We start from the raw sequence: 9451 nt of genomic DNA, 5'->3' as shown, positions 1-9451 counted from the left end.
TCTTCTCATGAGGTGGCCAAAGTATTGGAGTTTCAGCTTTAGCATCATTCCTTCCAAAGAACACCCAGGGCTGATCTCCTTCAGAATGGACTGGTTGGATCTCCTTGCAGTCCAAGGGACTCTCAGAGTCTTCTCCAACACCACAGTTCAAAAGCATCAATTCTTCAGTGCTCAGCTTTCTTCACAGTCCAACTCTCGCATCCATACATGACCACAGGAAAAACCATAGCCTTGACTAGACAGACCTTTGTTGGCAAAGTAATGTCTCTGCTTTTGAATATGCTATCTAGGTTTTTCTTCCAAGGAGTAAGCATCTTTTAATTTCATGGCTGCAGTCACCCTCTGCAGTGATTTTGGAGCCCCCAAAAATAAAGTCTGACACTGTTTCCGTTGTACAACTCTGTTCTATTTTTAAGTTTAGGCCTCACCCCAAGGCGTGTGGGATCTTAGTTCTCTGACTCAGGACCAGGGGTTGAACCGGCACCTTCTGCTTTGGAAGGCAGTGTTAACCACTGGACTGCTGGGGGGAGTCCCTGGTCTACTTTTAAAACACCCATAAATATCTCATCTCTATCCTGAATTATTTTCATAATCACCCAACTGCCTACTCCACTGCCACCTCTGCCTCCCTTTGTTCTGCTCCCAGAAGCAGAGGAGCTCCTAAAATGTGAGGCAGATCATATTGCAGCTCCTCTCTCTGAGTCAGCACCTCAGCCCCTGCATGGCTCTCCCTAGTCTTCCTCTCTGACCATAGCCCCCATCTGCCCCTCAGCTATTCCACTGAGAAAATGACGCAGCTGGCTGGAGAGGATCTGCATAAGCCCCCGGTGCTCATCTGCACCCAAACCTTGGTGCCGGGTCCTCTGCATTCTCTTCTTTTCCAGACCAGAGGTTGTGCCTGTTGCTGGCTGTCATGCTCTTATTCACTAGGCCCTGTCCTCTCCCACCCATTCCCCCTGCTCCTTCTGACAAGTCTCCCTTCTCTCTTCAGCATCACCTGTGTTTCTCTTTATGGGTTCATTCCTAACAGCCTGTTAACAGCCTGTTATTGCTCTCGTTTAAAAAATAGGACCAAAACAATGATCAATCAAACAAAAACAACCTTTCTCTTTTCTTTCTCTCTCCCTCCATCCCTCTCTCTTTCTTTTCTTTCTCCCCTTCCCCACCAACTTTATTTAGCCATAATTGACAAAGAATATTGTGTAACTTTTCGGCATACCATGTGATGGTTAGATATGCATATATATCATGAAATGATGACCACAAAAATGCTAGCTGACGCGTCTCTCACCCTCAAATAGTTACCTTTTTTGGTGTGTGGTGAGAACATTTAAGATCTACTCCCTTAGCAAATTTCAGGTATGCAATACAGTGTTATAACTGTAGTCACCATACTGTACATGGAATTTGGCTCTTTTAGATTCCACATAGAAATAGCATCATGTAGTATTTTTATTTCTCTGTCTGACTTATTTCACTTAACATATCTCTTTAATGTTTCATTCACATTGTCAAGAGGGGCAGGATTTCCTTTTATGTGACTGAACAATATTGTATCATATATATATATATATATATATATCACATTTTCTTTATTCGTTCATCCCTGAGGGACTCTTCCATTATTTCTCTCTCATGACTATTTTTTGAATAATGCAGTGAACATGGGAGTGCAGATATCTCTTCAAGATACTGATTTCATATCCTTCAGATATATACCCAGAAGTAGGATTGCTGAATCCTCTGGTGATTTAATTTTTAACTTTTTGAGGAACATCCATACTGTTTTCCATCATGGCTATACCAGTTCACATTCCCACCAACAGTGCACAATGAGTCCTTTTTATCCACATCCTCCCCAACACCTGTTCTTTTGTCTTTTTGATAATAGCCACTCTGACAGGTGTGAGGTGATATTTCACTGTGGCTCTGACTTGTGTTTCCCTGGTGATCAGTGATCTGGAGGACTGTTTCATTTACCTGCTAGCCATTTGCATCTCTTGTTTGGAAAAACGTCTTCTCAGGTTCTTTGCTCCCATATTTAAATCAAATTATTTGCCTTTTTGCTATTGTGCTGCATGCGTTCCTTATTTAAATAAAAGACAACCTTTCTTTCCTTTCCTCCTCCAATGATCACTCCATTTCTGTACTCCCTTCTCAGTAACTGCTCTGTTGTCCAGTCTTTTCCTCCCACTCACCCTTGAATTCCCTGAAGTCAGGCTTTTGCCCCCATCCCTCCACCTATTACCTTCTAGTTGGGGTCACCAACAGCCTCCACAGCATTAACTTCAAGAGTCCACTCTCTGTCCTCACTTGACCCAATTGCTCAGCCACACTTGTTAATATTGATCGCTCACTTCCTCTCCCGTGAAACACGTTTCTTCTCCTGGCTCCCACAGTCCTCACTCTACTAATCAGCTCCCTGCCCTGGACTACTGACGGCTCTTACTTCTCGGTGCTCACGTTACTACTGTCACTCAGCTCCAGGCGCACTGGCCTGTTTATGATCCCTCAGCCGCGTCAGGTGTGTTTCAGGGCCTTTACACTTGCTATCCCTTCTGCCACAGGTGCTCTGCCGTACCTGCGTGAGTCTCCACTTTTCTCCTCCTTCGGGCATTGGCTCAAATGTCCCCAGTGTCCCCGGGTCCTTTGCCCGCCGGCTCCGCAGCCCGTATCATCTAGTGCACTATTTTATGTACTTGCTTCGTTGATTGTCTGTCTCCACCCATTGGACTGTAAGCTCTGTGGGGGATTGGCTGTCTGTTGTGTTCTCCACCACATTCCCAATGCCTGGGAAGTCACCTGCCTGATAGGTGCCCGAGAAATGTTTGTCGAATGAATGATAAAAACTGTTCTTGGTAAGTTAGTAATGTACTTGGAGAAATACTTCAGTAGAACCACTTGGATCTCATAGCTTACATTAATAGGAGTTTCAGATTCCTAGTTTTCTTTGACTTATATGGCTTGGGAAAAACAAGGGTGTTTTGGGAGATGGAATGCCTTTCTTATTTTGCCAACCTTTCTGTATACATAGAAACACTTCCTCAGAATGTTACATTCCAAGTATATTTTTAAAGTCTGTCTTGTAAACACAAGAAGGTGCCATTTGGGGGCCAAACGGAATGACAGGGGCAGGATCAGAGAGAAGCGGCTGAGAACTGGCCTTAATGAGCCTCGTTTTGCTTCAGAAGCATGGTCTAAGTGCAGGTTAAGAGACTGCCAAAAATACAGCTGCCTGCCTGTCTTTGATGTCTCCTACCTAGGTCAGGCCTTCCCATTTAGTTCCTCTTTCCCACTCACATGAGCACATGGCACATGCCTTGAACAATCCCCTCCCTCTGCCTTTTCTCAAGTATTTCTTTCTTTCTTCAAAAATCCCTTCTCCTCTATTTCTGCTTACTGAAGCTCCTTTCCTGTCAAGGCCCAGAACAAACGCAGGCTTGTCTGTGTAGCTTTTCCAGATCCTTTCCTGTTAGCACAGACTCCCCCTGTGGACTGTGTTCCTTAGAGCAGCAAGCCACAGTGTGCTTCAGTTATGCTCTGAACAGATACACAGACACACACAGACAGACACACAGACACACACACCCTCAGGCATAGATATACATGCATGTACATAGGTATAGCACACACACAGAAATACACACCAAATATAAGCACACTGAGGGCAGGGATTATATTTTACTTTTCTGGAGTTTCCAACACACACAAAATGCCCTGGACAATGAAAATATTCAATATAATCAGAAATGTGATAAAATGGACACAAATCCTTTTTCAATAGATGAAAGGTCATTCTTATAAAATCCCCCTTACTGGTTATTTTCCTTTCCCTCTTGTTTTGTGTCTATTTAGACATTCTAAAGAAAAGCCCCTTTCACCCCATGAAGGCCTCCTGCTTAGGCCAGGGCTTAACTGTGCGCCTCGCCCAGCACCATGGGCGTGACCCCGGGCCCTTGAATGTATCCACAGATAGAGGCTGTTCTGTTGGCAAAGGAGGAAACAGGTTAAACAACTTACAGAAGAATGTCCTGCAAGGCAGAGCTAAATTTCCACCTCACTGCTTCTCAGAAATGCTAGTCTGGTGGTCTAAGCATGATACTACACTGACACCAGGCCAGTTCTTCAATCAGAATCGATACAAGTGCCAATCTCAGAATTCAAGGAAGGTAAAACCAGTCATGGTTATTAAGGGTTATTGAGGCTTTTCTTGGGCTTCCCTGGTGGCTCAGATGGTAAGGAATCTGCCTACAATGCAGGAGACTCGGATTTGATCCCTGAGTTGGGAAGATCCCCTGGTGGAGGGAATGGCAACCCATTCCAGTTTTCTTGCCCGAAGAATTCCGTGGACAGAGGAACCTGTAGGCTACAATCATGGGGTTGCAAAGAGTTGGACATGACTAAGCAACTAACACACACGACACCTTTTCTAACAATACCTTCACCTGGTGACACAAGTGAATTCCAAGGTCATTGAGCCTACTTTCCCACCTCCTTTCCTGATATTTTGTGAGTAAGCCTGGAAGAAGGGAGCACCCGAAAAACAGATCATTGAGTCATGCAGACCTGGCCTCCTCCGTGGCACTACTGCCTGTGCCAGCAGAAAGAATTAGGCAAATTAGACAAGGGCTGCAAGCCAGCAGGGTCCTGTGGGAGCCTCACTGATGTCTGAGACATTGGGCATTGGGTCCCAGAGGAGGGAAGATCAGCTTGATCTTGGCTGGGCTGTCCGTGGGCACCATGTGCTGGAAATCGTCCATGTTGAAAAAACATATGCCAGCACTGAGAAACCCACAACTAGGATCACTCCAAAAAAAAGGAAAGAGTATTCCTATTTCATCACCTTAAACAAATCTAGTTATATCAAGTGTATTTTATTAAGCATAAGCTAAAATGCTCTATTTGTAAGGAGTCCAATGCTGCTGAGTAAATAACTTGAATTTTGCCGAGTGCTGTGGAGTAAAGAAATCGACAGCCAGCTGCTGGGCACTCCAGCTGGGATGAAAGGTACTTCCAAGAGAGCATTTGCCTAACAGACTCTGCTAGCTCTGGCCTGCCAGTATTTGCATGCTACAGGGCTGGGTCCCTCTCCATTGTATACTTATTTAAAAGTAGTACTTATCTAATGACTTACATACACTCCATTAAAAAAGTGAGGGACAAAAGAGATGAAGTGGTCCAAATCAGTTTAGCAATCCAAGAGGCATAGTGGAAATCAGATATGTAATGAATGTTTTATGAATTTCCTTGTAGGGGTGCAGAGTAACTTGTAACAGGTAAACACTCCTGGCAACACTTTGCCACCAGCCTGATTTTGTGCCCCAAGTTACCTAATGGTAACAGGATCCTGGCTGGAGGCAAAATTTGTGCTTGGGAGCAAGGTAAATCCTGGAAATGGCCAATTACTGACCCCTCTGGATTAAGAAGGGGAGTGTGTCCTAAAGAACATTGCTTACTCTAGTGATCCATGGTGATTTCTGTTGTCATGAGAGAGTGTGACATTTCATCTGTCGTCTTGTAGATCTCTTCATTTCATCTGTCATCTTGTAGATCATGTGTGTTTGTGTTGATCCACGTAAGTCAGGACATTCCTGAGCTCATAGGTAGTGCTATCTGGAGACCATATCAAAGGGCCCACCGTCCACAGGTTGAACTTCATTTTTCCAAGTGCTTTATGTTTTTCTTAAAGCACAAATTCCTGTCCACCCAATACAGGTTTTTCCTCTTGCTGGCCCTTTGCTTCATTTTGCTCGTATGTCAGATAAAGATGGAGATGTTACCTCTTCCAGAAGTCTTGAAATAAAAGATAATGGACCTGGAAACCACAAAATATATTTCGTGTACAATTTTATTATATTGTGTATAACTCAAAACGCTAACTTTTTATAAGAGTAATGCAGTTATGAAGCAGGGTTATTGATACTGCCTTGTATCCCATGATAATTCCTGTGTTTTCATTGGTCTTTTTAGGTAAGAGGCAGAGAGGACTGAGCTATAAACACAAATAACTGCTACCTGGGACAGAAAGTGACAAGCATTTTAAGAGACAAATTAATAACTCTTCATGAGAGCACAGATGAGAGCATCAGTGTCTAAGAAGGAGAAACAGGAAAGAGAAAAAAATACCATAAATTGACAACTCGGAGGCAAGAATACAGAGGGACCCAGTGGGAGATCTCATTAGAACTCTGGGCACCAGAGGGACAAGAGCACAAGTTAGATTAGGAAAAAGGATAGGGCTCAGATTACAGAAGGTCTTACATGTTAGACGGAGGAGTATGGACTTCAGGATAGAGGCAGTGGTGAGCAGTGATGAGAGAGACTAGAAGAAATACATCAAATGAAACTTGATGATGTGTCGAAGGAGGACATTTCAGAGAGAATAGAGAGGAGGGTGAGGCAAGAAGCACCCTGCGTGGAGAAGAGACAGGAATGGACCATGAACGAAATACGAGAAACAAAGGTGATCTGGTGAGAGGAGGTGGGGGGAGGGGTCAGGAGGTTCATTGGAACATGTGGTGTCTTCCTGGTCCTTACGCACTGGTTTCTGAGTAGACAACCTTGAGAAAATATTGCCCTTTTACATTCTTTCTCAATTCTGTGTGATGCTATTTTCTACTTTTAAGTATGCTTAAAAATAGCCAAAGATACAGCATTGTACTTTGAGCCAACAAAATAATACGATGAGTCAAACTGGTAGAGTTAATAAGAAAGCAGTGATTCATTTTTCAGGCTTGAAGAATTTCTTCTTTTCAAAAACACCAAAACAAGAAACTCTCAAGCAGATAAATGAGCAGGTGATTATTTGAATAACAAAAGGAATCTTTTCCAAAAGCTTTCCTTCAAGGATTCTTTAAATAGTATACTAGGACCTTGTCTTCACTCATTTAAAATGTCATTTATTTGTAGGTATTTGATAAAACACAGGAACAAGCTTATCACATAAAGCATGATATCCCCTAGAGCTACATTTTAGCCTGTGCAATATTTTAAAAAATGCTTATTTATATATGTATGAAGTAGCCATCACATAAATACTCTAAGAAACTTAATGAGTATATTTTCGTTTTCTGTTAGCTTTGGAAAATTAAAGCTGTAATTTTTTATTAAACATATAAATGGCGAGAGTAAAATTTGCTAATTATTTTGATTACTGTCATTTGTAGTCTCCTAATAAATAGAGTCTAGAAGTTATTTGTGATTTTTTTTTCCTAAAAGGCTTATAATAAGAAAAGCTTTTATAATGCCAGCTCTGTAAAACCCTAACAATAGCTTCCTTTTAAATCCTTAATAAATTTAACTGTTTTAGGCTTTTCTAGAAGTTCCTAGTTTTCTTCTAAAGAATATTTTTTAAAATTACTCTCTGTTATCCGAAAGACTTGAAAGGAAGGATTTGAAAAGTCATTTGTATGCCAGTGTTTATAGCAGCATCATTCACAATATCCAAAAGGCAGAAGCAGCCCAGTATCAGTGAGTGAATGAATAAACAAAATGGAACATTATGCACCTTTACAAAGGGTGGAATTCTGACACCTACTACAACAGGGATGAATCTTGAAGATGTTATGCTAAGTGAAATAACCCAGACACAAAAAACACAAATACTGCATGATTCCACTCATATAAGTACCTAGAGCAGTCAGATTCATAGAGACGGAAAGTAGAAAGATGATTGCCAGTGGCCAGAGGAAGTGGAAAAGGGGAGTTAGTGTTTAATGGGCAGAGTTTTAGTTTGGGAAGATGAAAAAGTTCTGGAGATGGATGCTTGCATGGCAATATGAATTTACTTGTTATCACTGAACCATACACTTTTTCACTTTTTTGGTAAAGATGGTGAATTTGTTATGTATATTTAATCCCCCTAAAAATCCACAAGAACTCTCTGCTAAACTGTAGTTCTATAGAAACTGTCTTAGAAATGGAGAGCTGCTGCTGCTGCTGCTAAGTCGCTTCAGTTGTGTCCGACTCTGTGCGACCCCATAGACGGCAGCCTACCAGGTTCCCCCGTCCTTGGGATGGACAGCAGCAGTGGCCAATCTGGAACCAGCTGGGTGTCCTTAGGGCTGTGGTCTTCCAGCCTTGATGGTTGGCCCTTCCTCGGGGGTCCTCTGGCTTTGCCCCTGCTCCCCAAGAGGAAGTGCATCTCCTTGCCGTCATATGTTGATGTCGACCTCTGTTTCCTGGTTGACACTGACCTCTGTTTCCAGGCAACCTTTCCTTAGAGCTATTGATGTGTGCACCTGTATTCTCCACAACAAGGTGGCTTTAGGTCTGCCTCTCTGTCAGTTACTTTCATGACACACTTCATTCATAGAGATCATTCTTTTCATTTTTCTCATTCTTGGGAGTCTGTGCCAGGCTTGCTTCCATGTACATTATCCCTCTGGGGCCCCAAGGAATCATTCACCCGTGATGTGTAGGGACTTCAGGACCGATCTGGGGCTGCCTCAGTCATTTGCCCAGGCCCACCATGCAGACATCTCCATGTGGCTCTTCTCCCTCCTCCTTCACCTCCTTCAATCTACCAGGACAGGTGGGGTAGTGCTTCCTGCCCTCATATTCCCCAACCCTACTTGAGGGTTCTTTTAGCCATTCCTCTCAGGGCTTTGCCTGAAGGTGTTTGGGGATTAGGGTTGCTTCTCAGGGCACCCCCCGACCCCAGCCTCTAATACCTTTCTACCAACCTCTACTGGTCTGCTAGCTTCCGGAGTCTATGAGACTTTATCAGAGCCTTTGCTTACTTGACACCATCTTTCCAAATCTTTAGCCCATGCCGGGACCCAGGGTTTAGAAACAGAAAAGGTTATCGATTGCTTTGTCTTCTGCCATTGTGCCATGTCATCCCTTCTCTCTAAAGTAATGAAAGCAGTGGTTGTAGCTGATTGAATGGACAAGGGTCACTGAGTACCAAGGCAGAACACAAAACAGACACACAGAGAGCCACTGGGTGCACGCTTCAAAATATTCTCCTGACTCTAATGTTTCAACTCCATGGTTTAATAGAAGTTCAGGGAGAGCAGAGGACATAAATTAGTGAACCAAACCAAATTTGCAGATGACTAAACCTGATCCTTTGGTATCCCCAAGAGATTTATAGGATGTAAAGTGTAGCTGAGAGTTAAGAAACCAAAAGTGACTGAGGGAGCAAATGAATAAACACATTCAGAGAGTCTTAGCCAAGCTGTAATTGTAGAGAGAGATGATACCTCATAACCAAACTGCATTAAAAATTGTAAACTGTGATCAAGTGAACAATAACTGTCTTGCTTAAGCTGCTTTGGAAATCTAGATGTTCATATTTTAGGATAAAATGGAATATTCTTATATAGTGTTATGTGAAAATGGAACTATTTTGATTTCAGTGTTGGCTGGGTACCCAATAGAATAAATGTGCCATTTCAAAATTTGGGAAGGACGCACACACTCTGGTTTTGTGATCCTGACCCCTTCT

This window comes from Bison bison, unplaced genomic scaffold, assembly GCF_000754665.1.
Source record: "Bison bison bison isolate TAMUID 2011002044 unplaced genomic scaffold, Bison_UMD1.0 scf7180017858770, whole genome shotgun sequence".
In the NCBI taxonomy this organism is placed as follows: Eukaryota; Metazoa; Chordata; class Mammalia; order Artiodactyla; family Bovidae; genus Bison; species Bison bison.
The sequence above is the reverse complement of the archived record's forward strand: the minus strand, read 5'-3'. Positions refer to the sequence as shown.